General features: G+C 40.4%; 1 non-coding gene across 1 annotated transcript; it reads left to right on the forward strand.

The window, feature by feature from the left end:
* Positions 1 to 17,453: 17,453 nt before the first annotated feature.
* On the forward strand, positions 17,454 to 17,581 carry LOC132653383 (small nucleolar RNA SNORA17). The gene has a single exon (XR_009591138.1). It is a non-coding gene; the product is annotated as a small nucleolar RNA SNORA17 (small nucleolar RNA).
* Positions 17,582 to 20,155: the final 2,574 nt, after the last annotated feature.

The following is a 20,155-nucleotide window of genomic DNA, read 5'->3' on the forward strand; positions in this document are numbered from 1 at the left end:
ATTCTAACTAAGTTAATGGAGGCCTACAGTGCGGTGCATTGTGGAGGCCGGTTTCATATTCTAAATGCTCTTTGTGGATTGGAGTTTCTGGAAAGCCTTTCCAGATGACTACATTCTGGAGTCATCTCTTTTTTTCCATGGTCCCTAGTGATGGTGTCCAAAGTGGGATGGTTGTTTTTCTTTAACCTCAGAATGATGGGCATTTTACACAGAGAATCAGTTGGCTGTGAAGATACAGTGTTTCTTTCCAATGTCCAATGACTTCAGAAAGCCAAGATAGTAGCCTCTACAAACTTCCCACTTATTTCAATGCACCACGTAATGGTGGCCACCTGGTTACCCTGGCAACTCTCTTTGCATTTGGACAACCAGGACTCAGCTGTGTAGACCATGTGTTATCACTCAGGGCTTCCCATAAATTTCATTCCCAATCTCCAGCTAAAGGACCCGTGAATTACTATGTGTGTGGATAGGGCTGGCAAAGACACATTAATGACTGTGTTGACATTTAGAAATGGGTCATTTTCCCCCTTTCTCAATAAAGATAGTCTTTGTGGGATTTAAATCACCAATGCTAGCTCTACCTCCACCCCAGCATTATGTCATCATAAAAATATTGAAGTGTAACAAATGATTTGCTTATCTGTCATTACTAATGAAATAGTTGGAAGCAGCTTAGAAACCATTTTCTGCTTTTATTTAGCTGCGGAAAATCAGTTCCTATGGCTTCCTTTTTATGCAAATGAGAATGTCTACTCCTTTTGTAGACATTATTATGGAGGGATATCATTGATCATGTCCTCGGGGTAATAAATAATTACCCTACTAACGTATTGCTCTGAAAGAAACTGACATGAAGTAGTTTCAAATTAACCACTGCTAATTGCACGCATTGTTTCATACTTATTACCACAATCTGATTAACATGCCACTGAGTAGAACTGGCAGCAAAGGTTCTCTCCTCGCTCTCTTAACTTGCTTTAGTTTTAAAACTTGGCCACGTGTGGAATCCATACTGACTTAGAAGGTTAGCGTGTCAGCGCAGAGGGGAATGAATCCACCGTGGTAAAAGGAGCCTGCCCATGCATTCATTTTATTTTCTGAGATTATGTTTAAGATGGGAGGTTGTTTTAGGCTTCAAATAGGAAGTGTACACTTTATTATATTCATAATTCAGTCTACATTAGCATTCATTAGATTCTTTTTTCATGAGTTTCCTTCAGTAGCTCTCATACATGAGAGAAGAGAGCACCAACTCACATTTGAAAGCGCAGTTGATTTATAAGACAAGGATATATTAATTTTGGCTTTTCTCGCCTACATTTGCCACAAATACCCAAATTACCATAAGTTGGGACTTTAAAAATGTTACATATTTGCTATTATAATAGCTAATAATAATATTATTAAATTATAAATTATAATTATTAAGTTATTATTAAACAATATTGACTTCATACAAAAGGAATATTGTTATGCACATAGCTGTGACTTCAATGATGCTCTCATCACAACTATTCAATTGCTGTCTCCTTAGACTGCTTTGACAATAGTCTCAAATCTACGTAAATGCTAACAGACTTATAAATGTAGGAACAACACTGTCCACACACCACATGCATACATTTCTCTATGCACCTCACAGTGACTGACTCATCTCCTCTTAAACATACCTGGCACTATCGGTACTGTTAATACCCTTAGTTTAGCAGTTGAGGAAACTGAGGTATAGGAGTTAAGGAATACTAGCGATGAAGAAGAGGGAAAGCCAGCACTCTAGACTCTATGGCACTGTTTCTCAGTGTTCCTGATACTGCGACCCTTTCATACAGATCCTCCCGTTGTGTTGACCCCAGCTACACCATTATTTTCATTACTACTTTGTAACTGTAATTTTGCTACTGTTATGAATAATAATGTAAATCTCTGTGTTTTCACTGGTCTTGGGTAACTAGCCCCTGTGAAAGGGTTGTCTGGCCCCAAAGGAATTGTGACCCACAGGTGAAGAACTGCTGCCTGAAAATTTGTCTTCTCCAGAAGCCATGAAATTTAGCCAAGTACTGTGCTGGATCAGCATATGGCCTCGGAACACATACACTCGTTGTCAGTAGCAAGGTAAAATGTATTCATGTGAAGGATGCTGTGGACTGATTCTTAGGTCATTGTAGCTCTAGTATGTTGGTCTAAGCACTAATTTATAGTTGATAATATTCTGTACCGATCTGTATGAATGACCTGCTTTTCCCATGATTCCAAGTTCTTTACCTCCATTAGTCAGGCTAAGATTTCCTCACCATCCACGGCACCCCAGTCCCACAATCAGATGCAACTATGTCCTTCTCCTGGCTGTGACAGTGTACATGTCTTCTCAGAGCTGAGGAGAGTCACCTCACATAGGTATCTTGAGACCAGCCAAAGGAGATGTGTTCATACCATGGAACACACAAATGCCTTTCACCCATATCTCACCCACTCTTTTCTTCTACAGAAATCCCTATGATTTACTCCTTTCTATCCCAGAATGAGTAATTCCCTGAAACAGAGGTTTTCATATATACATTTTCTGTACTGTGGAGTTCCTGTTGCATTATGATGCGAATCTTCATGGGTCTGAACCTTTCCTGGACCCCAAAGAACAGCCCACAATGGTAGAATTTCAGCATCTGGGCAGCCATGTAGCATATGGCACATGTGCCTTCTTTTTCAATTCTGCATTCATGGCAGACATCACTAATCTGTCCTGACATGATGGAACCTGGCTTGCGCCCCAGAATCCTCGTCAGTAAAACACTCTCTGATCTGGTCAGCCCCTGCTATGTGCTTAAACTTGGTATAAGAGTTCAAATTATTTACCGTTCCTAGAATCGGGAATTCTTACCCCCCCCATGATATTCCCACCCTTTATAATTTATGAGTCTTTATAGAGCCATGAGATTCGCAATGTGGATCACATAGAGAAAATTACTGTTTAAAGTTTAAATATCTGAGCCGTTTTGTCTGACTTAATCACTGTGCTGTTTGTATGTATGTTGCATGTGCGTTTGTGAATGTACATTTGGTTAGTTGGTTAATAAAATCAATACATTCTTTAAAATCAATCAAGTGTCACTGTGCTTTAACTGATGATTAAGAGGAAGGATATTACTTGACAAAAAAAGTTACGATTTTACAATTAGGATGTTCTTTAGAGACAGAACAATCTAGGCAATAAAACTTTATGCCCCCTCTACCCTTTACACTCACTATTCCGGCTCTGATGTTTCAGAATAATCACTCTAACTTAAGTTTTGTTTTGGAGCTAAAGGTTGAACAGGGTCTTTTGGCATGCCGAGCACTTCATCCCTGGGCTGTACCTATAGCCTCTAGAGAAGGTATAGGCTTGTTTGGTAGTTGGAGAAAGTATTGGGTTGTATTGCTTGTAAAACTTGAGGAGTTTGGGGTCCATGTGAAAGGGATCACTAGCCTATTAATGCAGAGAAAACTGTGAGTGGTGAGACTATATGACCCAGTTTGACCTAAACAAGCTCACTTAATAGCTACATGCATAAGCCTGTCCCACCGTGTGAAGATGGCATGGGTGCTTGCGATATTCTCAAATAGCACAGAGGTCTGCATAAAGCAGGAGAGGTTTATGGCAATAGCCAATGACAGAGAAGAAGGCCCGAAGTGAGGAGAGACAATATGCAGGCATGGCTCTCAACTACAAATGAGAAAAAGATGGGGACAGGAGACAATAAAAGAAACACGAGAAGCACTGTGTCGGGGAAGGCTCTGAAGAGAGGGAAGTCTAATTTAGTGGACAAAGATGTCAGAATGTAGGTGTCAGCGGTACGGAGCTGTGGTCATAAGGACTGGGTGAGTTTGTGTAAACATGAGCTTGGGCAGAGCAAGGATGTCTGTAGTAAGAAGCCGTGGTTAGAATGAGTGGACAGGTGCAGAGTAACACGAGCTTTGTCTAGAAGGGTCTGTCGATTCAGTCTGCAAAACCTTTATATGCGATCTCATGCTTTTCAGGTATGAGTACACTAGTCATCATGAGCAGCTTTGCTGTGTGAAGGTCGGCTTCTGTGGAAACAAAACCCAGAGAGTTTAGGGGTTGGATAACGTCTCTGGACCTTCATTTCATGGTGCGGGTAAGAGGATGTAGCTGTCGAGGGTGGGAAGTGGTACGAGGCATAGCAAATTATGCTTCTTTCCGTCTCTGCTTTGAGGCTGTTGGAGAGAGCAGTGCAGGACTTAGAGAAGAAGAGGTGAAAATATTTGTGCGAACAGTACTACATTCAGGTAGCAAGGCACAAGTCTGTGGCACAATTGAGCTCTCTAGTACTGAGCCAGAGTGCTGACACTATTGAGTAGATTTGAATAGTCGTGAGAGCTGACTAACCTATTTGCACCATAGATAGCATGCCTTCTGGAAATGGCCAAAACCACTTAGGTGATGAGATTTTCAGAAAGAATGGGATAGACAGGGCAAGCGTCAGCTAAAATATCCCCATCTGAAACTCCAAGCTAGAGTGGCCAATGAGAAGGTGTGATGTGTGTTAAAGAAGCAAAGGCATCCCAGAGGTGCTTGTCAAGGCATTAGGCAGAAACAAACAATGGATTTCATGTGGAATGGGAAGTGGGCAACAAGGCTTTCACAGATGTAGAGATGTAGAAAAAGAAGAGAAACTTAGGCTTTCCTCCTCTCTCTTCTTATAAAAGCGCCCAAAACAGATTCAGAAATTTGGCCGCTGAGCAAACTCATGAGTGATAACTTCGGATCAGCTGGACTTAAGAGGGCCCCTTGAGAGGCTCATTAAAGCCAGTGTTTTTAAGCAGCTAGTGGGCAACTAGAACAATCAGCAAGATGTTGAAACAGTCAATTTTGCTGATAGCCTAGCCAACTTTTAACTGTATCATGAAAACTGTCCTAGGGGTGAAGCTGGACACGATTCCAGTTTTTGCACTGTCACAGCCAGACATTCTCTTTCTCCTACAAATTTCCACCCTGGTGAAATTTGTATAGTTTTTGGCAATTTCATTGCAGATTAGTGAGTGAATCAGCCTGCAGGCCAAGAAAAGGGAAAAAAATCCCCAATGAAAGTCAATCTAGTCAGGATGTCTTCATCTGTTTTTCAGAGGAGGGAAATATAGCTGGTCTCAGTGATATCATTGGAAAGCAAATAGATTTAGTTGCTTTTTGAAATATATGGTTTGGTAGGACATGATAGAGAGGAAGCCTCAGCAGCATCCCTTATGATTTAGTTAGTTTGCAAATCTTGGGTAGTAATGCTTCTGTAAAATGCACAAGCATGGCAGCAAACAGAGACATGTGAACTCAGGAAAGCAGCCAAGTGCACATCAGAGCTGAGGAATGTTACAGGGAGATGAAGGAAACTTGTAAACACCTATTGGTATTTTTAGGTAGAGAATGTTCTGACATATTGCCAGTGGGTGCTGGCTGTGCCTTCATTTCCCTATGCGTCAAAATCAACAGCTATTAAAGGTGAGTTGGAGACAATACAGATCACAGCTTTAGTCACATAGATGGTGTATGTGCGTGAGTGATTGTGTGTATGAACATGCACAAAGTGGGGCTGTTGCGCATTAGACTGTGCTTTTTCACCTCAGGTCTTGCACAGGCGAGGGAGCCCTCTACTGATTAGAGACTGTACTAGATGGAAACCCTACAAGGCTACTTTTAGTGTATTGCTTGTATTTCTTACCAGAACAGGGCATTTTGTTCATTTCTTTTTCAAACCCTAAGAGAAGATGCCTTTTTTTTTCTTTCAAGGAATAGATGGTGCCAGTCACATACCTGACCAGGCACATGTAATCCCATTAACGGTAAATTCCTCTCCCCTTTCACCACAAAGGAGATTTTGCTTTAATTGAATAAAATCACAAAGGTTTTCCTGACTGTGATAAGAATATGAGACAGAAACAACAGCGTTTGACTGTCATCTTGGTTTATCAAATGTTGTTTTTCTTGGTGGATGTATTATTTCTCATATACATCTTTTTTTGAAGTAGAAATGTAATAACTAGGAGGGTAATGATTTGAGCTGCTTTGAACAGATCTGAATGGGCTCTATTTTTAATTTGTGTTTTTTGTGTTATTCTGTTTAACCTAATGAAATTAATACCTATATATGAGCAAATTAGATGCTCAGTTCCTTATGTGTTTATTAAATTTTAGCTTTTACAAAATAATTACAGGACAGTGCTTGAAAAACTTAAGCAAATACAATCAGACATGCTTTCAGTCATCTTCAGCATGGCTGAGCTAACTTTATTATGGGGTTATTGTCCTCCTTACCCCAAGCATGATGACTAATTATGTGATATGAATAATAATAGTTTCTGTTTTTAATAAGAAATTAATACGTGATTTTGAATCTCATTAGCTGTTCATATGTATTTGAACAGGGCTTTTTGAAATCATGGCTGTTCTTAGACATTCATCCTCAGTTTGGGCCTGAGTCTAGCATGCTGCCTTGAGCCCTAACTCTGTGTTTCCAGAAAGCTTCATGTGAAGAAAACATGGAGAGCTAACTGGCTAGGAAGCTGAAGTGCTGTCGCTTTACCACAGGCCACTTTTTGGCCACAGCAGTGATGATGTTGCCCCGGTGTTGCCCGCTTCCTCACAGCTCCACCCTTTCCTTTGAACTTCCTGGGTTAAGGTGGATCCTTAGCCCTGCTTTGATGGCAGTATATAAAAAGATGTGCCAGGTAAACCTAGGGTGATCAGTTCACTGTTCATAACAATCACCACAGGGAAGATCTACTGGGTGCCACTCTCTCATTCAAACAGTCAGTTCAACTTTGTCAGAAACCACCATGGATGGTCTTCTGTTTGTGACCTGGTGTTCTGTTTCGATATGGCAGCTCCTCTTCAGAGGTAAGCATTTGAAGGAGACTACTGGAAAGATATTCGAGCTGAAGGCCAATCAGTGCCTTCTCAAGTGCTGTGTCCTCAGAAATTCTCAGTGGTTTCATTTCTTTTTTACTGTGGCACTTTACTGGGTTCCTAGTGAGCACAGCACAATTGAAACAGTCTGCCTCTGACTACTGACCTACGCTGAATCTGAAGGCTGCTCATTTCTGCTGGTTTTTAGTTTCTCTATGGCTGAAAATCGATTTCTTGTTGGTTTGACCTCACGTTTTCCTTGTGCATTTGAATAAAAGTACACTTCAAATCAGGTCACAAACCAGAACTGATTTGCACAAACCTGTCAGGCAGCTTCTGATGCTTCCAGACTAAAGAAGTTCACAGTCATCAACTATCAGGAGTGCTGAGGGTTTCACAGGAGGCTTTTTTTTTATTCCTGTCACTTGCCTGTGATTCCTCAGCAAAATCCTGATGCTCAGTCCTTCTGATGTGGCTGAAGGGCTAGTCCTTACTGTGACTATGAAAATGGCCACCTCAGCAGGGGCATCAGTAGCACATTCTGGTTCCCTTCACATCGTAAGCCCGTCTCTGCCTTGCTAACTCTCAGAATGTAATGATTTCTTCAGAATGTAATGATTTCTTTGGCAGTCTGATTCCCCACCCTCTCTGATACCTGTTTTTATTCAGCTTTGTCTGCTGTTCTCTGTTTTGATTTGGATCCAAGTTCAGCCTCTTTGTGGAAATCTGTGCATCAAACGTGACTGCTGATCATCAGGTTCTCAGACTGCACAGCCTGGGGGAGTAGACTCTTTTTCAGGGGCAAGAATGAAGCAGATAAGTGCATCTAAGATGTCTCTTCAGTCCCTGGGAGGCTGTGGCAGAGAGGCCTTTATGACTGTGATGAGGTTGAGTTAAGGTGGCCAAGCGCTTTGCTAACAGGAAAGCCCTACTTCAGTTAGGGTTGTTTACCTATCACAATATAAACACAGATCCTGTTGGGTGGCATGTCGATCATGTGTGCACTCATCTGCCTACATAAATAGCAGCCCATGCAGCACAGCTCTAAACTCAGCCCCTGTACATGGAATGAGCAATGCCTGCAGCTACTGCTGTTTGAGTTTGCTGAACATTAGAGATAGATGGTTCAGGGTCTTTGCTTTGTTCCACGGTCAGGAATGTATACATAAAATTTGGGAACAGATATAAAAGTTGCACAGGCAGAGGGAATTTAATCAAGCCTGAAAAAGAAATGATTATGTTACTTTTTGGAAAGAATCATTTAGTCTGCTACATTTCCAATGAGTTAATTTAACTGTCTGGGGGAAAAGTTCCCTGCAATATTATGTTTATCCCCACTAAGCAAAGGGACAATGTTATTTAAATATAGAAGCTGTAACTCCTATTCACATATAACCAGGAGGTCAGCACACCACTCTCATGCAGTTGCTGCTGAAGAAAATCGGACTGTTGCCAGGCACACTTCTGACACATTTTGTCACGCCGTAGGACTGAATACTCATGCTTATTTTTGTTCTTCATAACATTGGTGCTTTTGCAATATTTTCTAAAACGCAAGACTCTCCCAACCTGAAAGCTGATGTCCCAGAAGGCAGAGTGTCTCAGGGGCTCATTAAAGTGGAAATGTAGTTCTGGTTCAAGAGCACAGACAACACAGGGAAAGGACACCCTGACAAGGAAAAATCACGGCTGAGCTACTCAACCAAGAATGTCACTAACAGCTTAGTCACTCAGGAATATATTTCCAACAGGCAACCAATTTGTTGTCAATAAGTTCTACTGCAATTTCTCAACTATTGCTTCTGGAAACTTCTTAGGCATTATTTTAAATTTTTGAGTCCCAGTTTCATTTCCTGGGTGGTATTTTTCCTTAAAAACTCAATCCTTTATGAAACTTAAGAATATAACAATAATCCAGTGGTGTGATAACAAATGAAATGTATTTGTGTATCAAGGGTATTTTAAGGGTATACAGACACTGTTTAAGAGTCCTGCAGGTAGAGGCGCAGAGTATGAGAGTGCTCTGTAGTTTCATGATTGTGACGACTCCAGGTGTAGTACTTAAATGTGGTTTGTCAACAGTTTGTAGATCACTTGTGGAATCCATGTCACTGCTAGATAAATTGACTGCTCTAGATGTCAGCATAGACAATCATCTACTGGTCAGAAAATATAAGACACAGAGCTGGTAATTCCTTTCCATCTATGAGCATGATCAAGTTGGTTATTACCGAGGCTGGTCATTTGTGTAATTCAAGTGTAACTGTATTTGTATCAACCTGCAACAATTGAGATGTGGCATCATACTGCTTGGCTTCAATGGCCTGGATTCTCCGGATTTCTGCACCCTCTTCCTTGACAAGACTAAACAAGAATGTTCTCATGAAGAGAAAGCAGACCACACAAGACAGAACCAGTTTGGTCCCAGTTTGGGTATGGTCCCAAACCTCTACAGCTCAATTTCTTCATCTAGGGCACAACACAAATAACGTCTGAGGCTAAGAGCTGGCTGAGAACAGAAGAACAGTCAGGGACAGAGCACTCATGCATTGCTGAGATTTAAGTGGTGATTATTTATAATTTTATTTAACACTGCTTTTGCTGACCCTCCTATCTTCGGATTTAAAACAACTGTTTCATCTCTGTGCTACAGGTTGTTGAACCTATTCAACTCACTGACATGATATGTAAAACTGCATGCATATGAACAATAAGTTTGTTAACTAGTTTCTTAAGTGTAAACATGCACAAAATGCCTGCCAAATGCGAGGGCTTAGAAAATATCTTGCTCTATCACACTCAGGGTGTGTGATAGAGTAGACTCAGGGTGTGCTGATATCTATTGTTTAAACACTGACAGAGTAAATCTGGGCAGATAAATCTGGGTTGCTTGGCTATCACCACATGCCAGTTGTGAGGCTCCACTTTCTGGCACCGATAGGTCAATTGAGATGAAAGCATTCAGTGTCATATGTATGAATAGCCTCTGTAGCAGAGTGTCTGTTTTCAGTGAACAAATGGGACACTGTATACTATCCTTCAGAAGGGAAAGCTTCCATTTCTACGTATCTCCTCTTTTAAGAGTACTGAAAAATTGAAAACGAGAATGGCTGTTAACCCAGAACTAAATATTCTTTGAATCCAAGATGTAAATTTTTCCATGGCCTGCTTTATATAGTCTTTCTATTCCCCAGAAATATTTCTAGTCATGTTTGAATTTGTAATTTAATATGAGTCACCCTAAAGAACTACTAGGCCACATTTTTGAGTTTTCATTAATGGTCTTGGATTGTTCTTTGACTAAACATCCATAAAGTTACAATGCTAGTGTTAGAGCTCTTGATGCAGATACAAAATGATATACATAATAGTTTGACATATGTGTGAATTAATTTTTAAGAAATAATTTTTAAATTATTGAAATGGCATCATATTGCAGGCCTCCTCCTTCCCACTATTTCACTAGTTATTAAAACTCTATGCAGGCTGGAAAGTTCAAAGAAGCAATGGATGTGTTTAAAAGAAGCTAGGAGCCCTTTCCTGTGGGAGACTGTTACTTCCACTCTCAGCACCCCTTAGCTGCCTGCAGTTCTTTGTCTAGTGGGGCCTAGTAAGATTTCTCCCTTCCACATTGGCCTGTTTAATGGTGTCACTCAGCTATTGTTCCAGCGGCCATGATGAGCTGGTTATCCAGTACCAAATTGTCAGACTTGAAATCATTAGAACACAAGTAATATTAGGCAGATGAAACTGGTTGCATTTATGTGTTTAGTTGTGTGTGTGTGTGTGTGTGTGTGTAACAACAATTTGAAAAAGAAACATGCCTTTGAAAGGGAGGCTGTGCATGGGAGGAGTTGAAGGGAGGAAAATGAAATATATAATTATATTTTAAATTCAAAATAAAATATTTTAGGAGCAAAAATAATAAAATGGGATAAAAATGAAAAAAAAGAAAGTGGGCATAGTTTTTAGAGTTAAAATAAGCACCGTCTTTCGCTTAAACTCCCAAGCAATAGCTTTTCCCTAAGGACTTGTCGTTAGGTATCTTCCCTTTCCAATAATAATCTCTATCATATGCTGCATTTAGTGCTTTTACTTTAAATTTTAATTTTACTTCTCGTGACTTTCTAGTTTTTTTTTTCAAATTCTTGTCAGTAGTTGCAATGTACAGCAGAGAGCTTTCCTAGTGCATGCTAGGTACCCTAAACATGATGAATTCATTGTCTGTTTCACCGCTCTGCTTGCCCACTTCACATTTGCTTTATTTTACAGGGTTGATTATCTACTTAACCACCCATAGTAGGAGTTTTAGACACTCTATCAATATTTTGGCATTGATTTCCAAAATTAAGCCTTTCTCACTATTGTCTGTTCTATAGCTGGAGCCGGCATGTTCGTCTACTTTCTTCTTATTTCTATAATGAGCTATTGTTTGCTGTCTCCGCCTCTATTGCTACTCTCTACTCTAAAATGACTACTTTGATCAAACTTGGATTCTTAAAAATATATAAATCTCATGATTTATCTTTAAATTCACCCATAACCTTGTGTTTCCCATTATATGTGAATTTCACTATAAATATGTCCAGCAAGCCTACCCATGCTTGTGTTTGTAGAATTGATCTTGCAGTTGTCCCCTTGTCCACTTATACATTCCACAAAAATCATTTCTGTTTTATTTCTTACCTTTAGCTTAAGTTAATAAATTCTCTTTGATTCTCTAAAATTCTTTCTAAATCTTTTGTGTACCCTTTCTTGAAATTCCTTTTCTCCATTTTCCCTTCTAGAGCAGTGGTTCTCGACTTTCCTAATGCTGCAAACCTTTAATGCAGTTCCTCGTATTGTGCTGACCTCTAACCTTAAAATTATTTTCCTTGCTACTTTATCACTGATTTTGCTACTGATATGTATCATAATGTAATTATCTGATGGGAAAGATATCTGACACATGACCCCTGTGAAAGGGTCATTCCACTCCAAAGGAGTCTTAATGCACAGGTTGAAAATTACTGCTCTAGAGCTATGTAATGCCACTGTCATTTTGTATGTGTTTTTGCATGTGTGTCACCATAATTATCATCGCTCTTTTGAAGATTTGGATCTGCTGCTAAATTTTCTGTAGGCTCTTTGAGGAACTTTGCCATTTATATTGTTGAAGTTCCTACTTGTCTGGTCACACTTAATTGCTCAGTATCTGTCTTAAATGAAGAGCAGGCAAAGTTGGCAACTCACTCAGACAAGAAGGTGACCATCATTTTCCATGGTTCATTGTATGTATATTTTACAGAAAAAGCCTTAGAGAACTGGGCACGTGTGAATTGAAGTTTAAAATCTCTCAGCTGAAATGAGCTCTCTCAACACATTGCTTGCCCACGTGATCACTCATTGTGTTAGGCGTCAGTCAAATGTGGTCAGACTTATCTCTTTGACAATCTGTAAGAAGAAAGCTTAAATTCCTTCTTTAGGCTGTATTCACATCCAGAAATTATGATCTCTGTGGTAAAAACGTTCTTACCTTATTTAGGAGTGACCCTTTCCTAAATAAACATTGGCTTAATTGGGCTTTCAGGAATGAGGTATAAGAAGACTTGTTATTGAAAGTGACAGAGACTACTGGTGTGTTCTGTAGAGTCGGTGATAGGCTGAGGAGGAACCAGTACTGGTAATGATGCCGTGTGCGTCTTTGTGTGTAGCGTGACATATGGTCTGGCTCTCCACTTTGTAGAGGCATTTCTTTGGACAGAACAGCATTTCATCAGTCATGCATAAAGATTATGGAAAGTTATAACTTTTGCACATTAATGTAAAATGTGATAAATCATTTTTGGTCATTGTTACTTTATTTGTCATAGTTTCTTCTCTGCCCAAATTATTTGATTCAATCTCAGAGCTCTTGCGCTTGATTCTTGACTACAGAATTATGCATATATTTCAAAGACAAAGAATGTTGCTCATAAAGCTCAAAATCTAGATCGTCAGTTTAACACTTGTCAGAACTATTAGCATTCATCACATTTTACATTGCTATTTAAGTAAGACACTTATGTCCATGTGTATGTAATATAAATGTTACTCGACCCAGAAAACCATTCTTCCTAGGAAGCATGGGCAAAACCTGACAAAATAACTCTTTACTATTTTGCTATGACAAGACTATTTCTACTTTTTGGCAAGATTTGAAACCAGAGCCACAGCATTTGGTTAAGGCACACACACACAGACACAAATACACACATACATACAAACAAACAAATTTAGACAAAAACAAAAAAACAAAAAGCAAAAACAAAAACCATCAGGTTCAGCACACTTCTATTTGGCTTATATACATACATACAATTTATTCACTTCATATCCCAGCTGTAGCCCCTTCCTCATACCCTCCCAATCCCGCCCTCTTTCCCTCTTTTCTTCCCATGCCCCTCCCCTAGTCCACTGATAGGGGAGGTCCTCCTCCCATTCCATCTGACCCTAGTCTATCAGGTCTCATCAGGACTGGCTTCAGGAAATTATATGAAAGAAGGGGGAGATAGAAAGACTTGGAGGGAACATTAGTTCCACAAGGAGAGCAACAGGACCAAAATATCTGGGCCTGGGGGTCTTTTCTGAGACTGATACAGTCCAACGAAGGACCATTCATAGAGTTAACCTATAACCCCTGCACAAATGTAGCCCATAACAGTTCAGTCTCCGAGTGGGTTCCCTAGTAAGTGGAACAGGAGCTGTCTCTTACGTGAACTCAGTGGCTGGCTCTTTGATCAGCTCCCCCTGGGGGGGGGGGCGCGGGGAGGCAAACTTAAAAGGCCACAGAGGAAGGCAATGCAGACAGTCCTGGCTAATATATTTGAACCTATTAAAAATTGCTCATCCAGGCTTTTAGCTTGTATGTTCTAGGCTTGAAGACGAGGAGATAAACTGTTCTTCTTCTGAAGGAGCCTTGCCTTTTACTGGGGAAACACAGTCTTCCCCAAGCCTTCTATCCATATCTCATCAGCCTTACTGGTACACAGCTATGCAGAGCTCCAAGATGTTGAGAATCATTACTAAAGGAGAATTTGGATAAGCCTGCTTTGTAATGATATTTTTTTAAGTGTGGCCTACAACTGCACAATGATTTATTTTTCAGAACCTTCTATTTGCCCTTTCAGATCTCTCCATCGGTCTTGACTCCTGTTCCTAATTCAAAGGCTGGTCTCTTTTACTATTTTGAACAAATTGCATACTTTCTTAAATTAGTTTTATGAGAGATGGGAATTTAAGTAAACAGGCTAAATGGAGAGAGTGATGTTAAAAAATTAAATCACACACAGGACAGGGGCTGAGGGAGGCAGATAGAACACAGGAAGGCACTATGGAAGGAGGTGGTTGCTAGCAGACTAGCTTGGCATCCCATGGGATGTCTGGAGCGTAAGTTGAGATGGAGTCTCTTCTAACCTGAGACAAGGGAGCAGTGCTTTTGTATGCTCTTCCAGTTATCCTTTGCTCATTGGCTGCTGGGCAGACAGAGGAGGTAGAACTCCTGGACACTTGTAAGAAAGGTCACTTCAGCCACTCACAGTGTCTTGGTTAGAGTTTTTATTGTTGTGATGAAGGGAAGACCAAAAGCCAATAAGAGAGGAAAGAGTTTGCTCAGTCTTACAACTTTCAGGCTATACTCCATCGCGGAGACAAGTCAGGGCAGGAACCCAAAGCAGGAACCTGGAGGCAGGAGGTGATGCAGAGGTCATGGAGGAGTGCTGCTTCCTGGCTCGTTCCTAATGGCCTGGTCAGTCTGTTTTCTTCTACACTGAGGATGAGACACCATCCACAGTGAACTCCGTCCACCCACATCAATTTCTAATCCTCAATCGTTGATAATGACAATGAACCACAGGCTTTCCCACAGCCCCATTTGGTAGGGAAATTTCCTCAACTGACGTTCTCTTTTCCAAAATGTCTCTAGGTTGTGTGAAGATGACAGAGCAGGGTGGTCTCCCTGAAGAGGACAGAGGTATAAATCAATGGCAAGTTCCTTCCTCTCTGAATTTGTGTCTAAGGACTCTGAGACAGATGAGAAATGCCCCAATTGTTTAAGCAATTAGAACTCTATTTAGAAACTATGAGACACACACATCCCAGAAGAACTAAACTGAGACTGTCAAACAGTGAATCATAGTGGTTTATGAAAAACAAAATTCATTTAAAATTTGTTCTATTTCATAGTTACTGATTACAAAATAGGCAAAGAGGATCTAGGTTTTAATATTTTACTTAAATATTATTTAAAAGTATATGTACAGGTTGGAGAGATGGCTCAGCAGTTAAGAACACTTGCTGTTTCTGGATTTAGTTCTCAGCATCCACAAGACAGTTCAGAATTCCATTAACTCCAGTTCCAGGGGAGCTGTTCCCCTCTTCTGGTTTATGTGGGCCCTGCACACACATGGTGGACTAACATATGTACCCATAAAATTAAAACAAAATTAAAAACTTTTACATTTAATTTTATTAAAATTTTAATAAAATTTTAAATTCATTTCTTCATTTAGTTGTAGTAAATTACATATAAAATGTGTGTCAGAAATGATACTCTTTAAAATATGTAAAAAAAATTGAAAATATTTATATAAGTAAAATTAAAGTTCACAAGCAAATAATCTCTAAGTATTTTCATAGAGACTTTTCTCTGGGCTATACACCAAACATAATATTTGTCAAAGAGAAATTAAAAAAAATAGTCATAGACTGCATTATTTTTTATAATATTCTGGTACTGAAATCTTCTAAAATAGGTCTTAAACACTCTGGGGAAATAGTTATTACCTTAAGAGGAAGCAAAATTGCTGCACAGATGACAGTGACCTATATGATACATTTGAAATATTTTGTAATAAATTCTGTAATGAATATCAAATATGACCTCATTACAATGATTAAAACATCATTTGTAAAATTCATGATTAATTTACAAATACAAGGACTGCTTTAAAATGCCATTTAAAATTCCAGGTGCTACTTTGTCAGCAAAATGAAATTTCCCCTAAGTGGAAATTAATTAAAACAACCCATCAAAGAACTACGATGTCCCAAGAAAGAATGGTTAATCTGTCAATGTTGTAAATAATACACAAGTTCAATAAAAACATTGACTATAAATATATAATTGGTGATTTTGCTAAAGTGAGTGGAAAAAGTTTATTAAAATATTTAATGTTTTGTGAATTATGAGTCTCTTAATTTTGTTATTTGGTTAAACATAATAGACTTAAGAGAAACTTCAGATAAACACAATAATAATTAAGTTGTCTTACCTTTGGCTAACTCACAGTCACTGAAAACCTGCTTCATGTTTATAAATGCATTTATTTCTATGCTAATTTTGCTGCTTTTAAGGTATATGTGTGTCAAAAAGAATAAAATCTTTTGTCTATGAGTTTCTTGTTTTATCATTTGTAAACAAACATTTGTTATATGATATTCTACTTTTTATTTTCTTCAGAACCAGAAATGAAGGCTCTACTCAAAACAAAGTACAAATCCTTGACACTAACTGTCTTTGTGGTTTTGGCTATCATGACACTGTGTGGAGTCAGAGGAGACTTGAGGGACTTTGCTTTAAGTCTTTGCATCAGACAGTTATGTTTCTTTTATTTTGAAATTTTGAAAAATAAAACAATACTATACAAGCTCAGAGGGGGACTGCGAAGTCATATTTGCCTCTAAAATCTTATGCCGTCAGATTTTAGACGGCATCATCTAAAATCATGGGAAAGTTTGCGTCATCATGGGAAAGTTGGGCAAGATACTTAGCCTCTTTTTTTTACTTTAATTTCCAATCTTAAAATTGAAACAATTTATTTTTTCATGGGGTTGTGAAAGCAAATAGTGTTTTTCCCAGTTGGCGGTTGCTCTAAGGTAGCTTTCTTTATTTGTGCCACGCCAGCACAGCACATGCCCTACCAAGCAGCCTATACACAATTCACTGGAAGGTATTATGAGGTGGGGCCTCAGCTGTGAACGCATTTTAGAACAGACACAGAAAACCAGACTTCTAGTCTTTAGCGAGGTCTGTCTCTCAGGTGCTAAGAACCCTTAACATCATCACGGAAGTTCTCATTAATTCCCTGACCTGTACAGGAACCAGGAGGCAAAAGCAGTGACCTCCGGGAAAACCTGAAGAAGGAGACACTTTTGGTGGGAAGCAGCCTCATTGCTGCTGTGGTCACACAGTCATAGGGCCAGTAGAGCTGAATGACAGAGGAGGCTTGTCGCTGTACTTGCTGAATCAGTGTTTGTGTTTGCGGAATTCTCCCTCCTCTGGATGATAAAGACAGTGATTGTTTCTGTGTAACCTTAATCAAGTTGCCTTAAGAACATTCTAGTAACAAATCTTCTTGGGATATTTGCAGGAGGAAGGCTCCTTTTCTGGGGACCAATTTTTAACAAGTGGCCTTGTGTTCTTCAAGTGCTATTTGATCATGCTTTAACCTATGCTAGTCATAATAAGGTAAGTCTGTATTTTCTTTGGCCTCTACTTCCATTTCCGTTTGCGTTTCACACTTAATAATAGTTTTCCCTTTTGCCCCTAGTGGTGGTGTTGCAGGTGTGGCTTCGATAGATATAGATGTACATGTAGATGAGAGGAGAGAGGCTATGTCTATCGTCAATGTCCTGAGCTATGAACATCTGAAGGATCATTGGCCTAACATTTCCTGAGGAAAGCAAGCCTGAGACCACCACAAGCCAGGAGCCAAGGGAGTTAGCCTGGAACAAGCACGAGTTAGGCACCATGCAGACCCAGTTGGGGTCCCAGAACAGGTCGCTGGAGACTCCACCTTGGTGCCTCCTTAGGGAATGAGAGGGAAACTGAGGACCCTTACTCCTGAGATAACCCCAGACACCCGGAGACCACGGGTGGAGCAAATAAATGGTGGAGAGATGGAAGAGGAAGAGAAGGATGAGGGCACAATGAAGAAAGGCAGAACTGGAGACTCAAGGGTAGTGAGGAGCTGCCTGATGTGAGCAGCTGGTGATGCCACCTGGGACATGGTGGGGTCCTGGCCTGTGTCGCCGCTGGTGACCCCATCTGGGTTTGTGGCCCTGAAGAAACAGCAGGGGTATGTTACCACCAAAGGCCAGGTGTCCCTGGCCTGAGCTGCCTACAGAGGACAGGTTGATGTCATGAGGGCTTTGCAGTGCTGGCTCTGCCCTCGCAGGAGAGCAGGTACTGGAAGCGTGAGCGAAGGAAAGCCATAGCCAGCTGCAGCATTCAGGAGAGTGGGCCCTGCACCTTGCCTGGGCAGCACAGCAGTGGCTGGCCCTGAATGTGGGCATTGCAGATGAGCCTGCCACCAACGCATGAATGCAGGGGAGCCAGCCCTGCCTCTTATTGCTAGGCTGTGGCACAGACAAGGGAGAAATGCTCTCCTCCTCTCCCTCATTCCTCACCATAGGCAGGTGGGAGAGCTGTTCCCTGGGGTCATGAGTGTGGGAGAGATGGCCACATCCCTTACGTGCTGCTGCACTCGGAAGAACGCCCCTGCACCTTTGTTTGACAGCAGAGTAGAGCTGACCCTGGTTGTGGGATTGCTGGTAGGCTATTCCTGAGGTCGTGAGAGCAGGTGAGCCAGTGGGCTGACCAGCTAAGATACCTCTCAGGCCCAGATTCAGGGTTTGAATTGGCCCACATCTACCCTATCTATGCACTGTTGAAGTGCATTTAAAGGTCGGTCCTACAGAACTAAAACTACAGCATCTCCATGAACAGGGCAACAACAGATAATGGAGGGGAATCCCAGTGGGGTTTCAGTAGGACCTGATAGAGCAGCAGAAGCCAGAGGCCTCATACCAGACTAATGAGTCACTGCAATGAACATTTGCAAGCAAAGCAGTGTGGACAAAAGGGCATACTGTGGGACACACTACAGCTTCCACAAACAGATTTTTTTTCTTCTCTGTTGGGTGAAGGTTGCAAGGTAGAGGGTGAGTTGAGGGGAGAGGGAAAAGAATGGGATTGGGGTGCATGATGTGGACTTCACAGAGAACCAGGAAAAAGTAAAATAAAAAAGATAAAATTCAAAAAGTAAAATAAAGATAGTTTTTATGAATAGACTTTTTTCCAAACAAGTTTGAGAATATTATTTTATGTAGTGTTACATTTTAGTTTTATCATTTAATGATCTTGAAAACCGAAGTCCACATTGTAAATGTTATGCATTTTTAATAACAAGAGAAAAGGAGCCTCAAATAATGATAGAAAATATAATACAAAGAAAGGAAAGTGGTAACATGCTCACTTGTGAAGTTTTGCTGAAATAAAGAATCATATTCACGTTGGGAAGATGGGTAAGTAGGTAAGAGCATGTCTTGGAAAGGTAAAGTTACGAGTTCAGAAAAGCATTATTCACGTGGAAAGACCAGGCAAGGCTGTTTGTGCCAAGGACCTCTGAGTGGGCAGCAGGATGTTGAAGGCCAGAGACTTGTGGGTACCCAGAGCCAGTCTAGTCAAAATGGGAGTTTGGTGCAGTGAAAGACTGTCTCTAAATAAACAAGGCAGTGAGCACGGAGTACACACTCCGCATCTTCCTCTAGCTTTTAGTATGTGCGCACAGGTCCATACTAAACACACACACACACACACACACACACACACTCTCACACACACCTACACACAGAGCCTTCACACACATGTAAGCACAGAAACAAGGTACACATGTGCACACATAAATAGATACACATACTTGCATGCACCAAAATAATAAGAAATAACTTGAAAATATTATCTTAAAACATTGAGATAGATCAATGATCTTTTTATGGCTTACCTTTATTATTCTTTCTTTACACAAGAGCGCTGTACAACAAATGCATCATACACAAAACACATAAAAAGCATTTAAGGAGCTGATATTTTATGTGCCAGTGTTCCAACCCAAATTGGAAGAGAGAAGTCCTTGCCAACAAGTGTTTATTTTTAAGACCCGGACAGCCTGCTCACTATGGCAATTCCAGCAGGCACCGTGAAAGCACCAGTGACACAGAAGAGACATGAGAAAGAAGCGAGTCGGGATGACTTGACACTCCCCTGCAAAAGGGATGAATGTGTGCTGTTCCTTAGATATTAATAAAATGGGTTGAAAATATAAGTGATCTCGTTCTCTGGGAGTCAGAGAGGGAAGCCTGCTGCTCATTTGGTTTCCCTGTAGCATGTGAAGTTGTCATTCAGTGTACTTGCACAGAGAGAGGAGACTGGATTGTGGATGTTGTTAAGTCCTGTACATCCAC

Source organism: Meriones unguiculatus, chromosome 3, assembly GCF_030254825.1.
Source record: "Meriones unguiculatus strain TT.TT164.6M chromosome 3, Bangor_MerUng_6.1, whole genome shotgun sequence".
NCBI classification, from domain to species: domain Eukaryota; kingdom Metazoa; phylum Chordata; class Mammalia; order Rodentia; family Muridae; genus Meriones; species Meriones unguiculatus.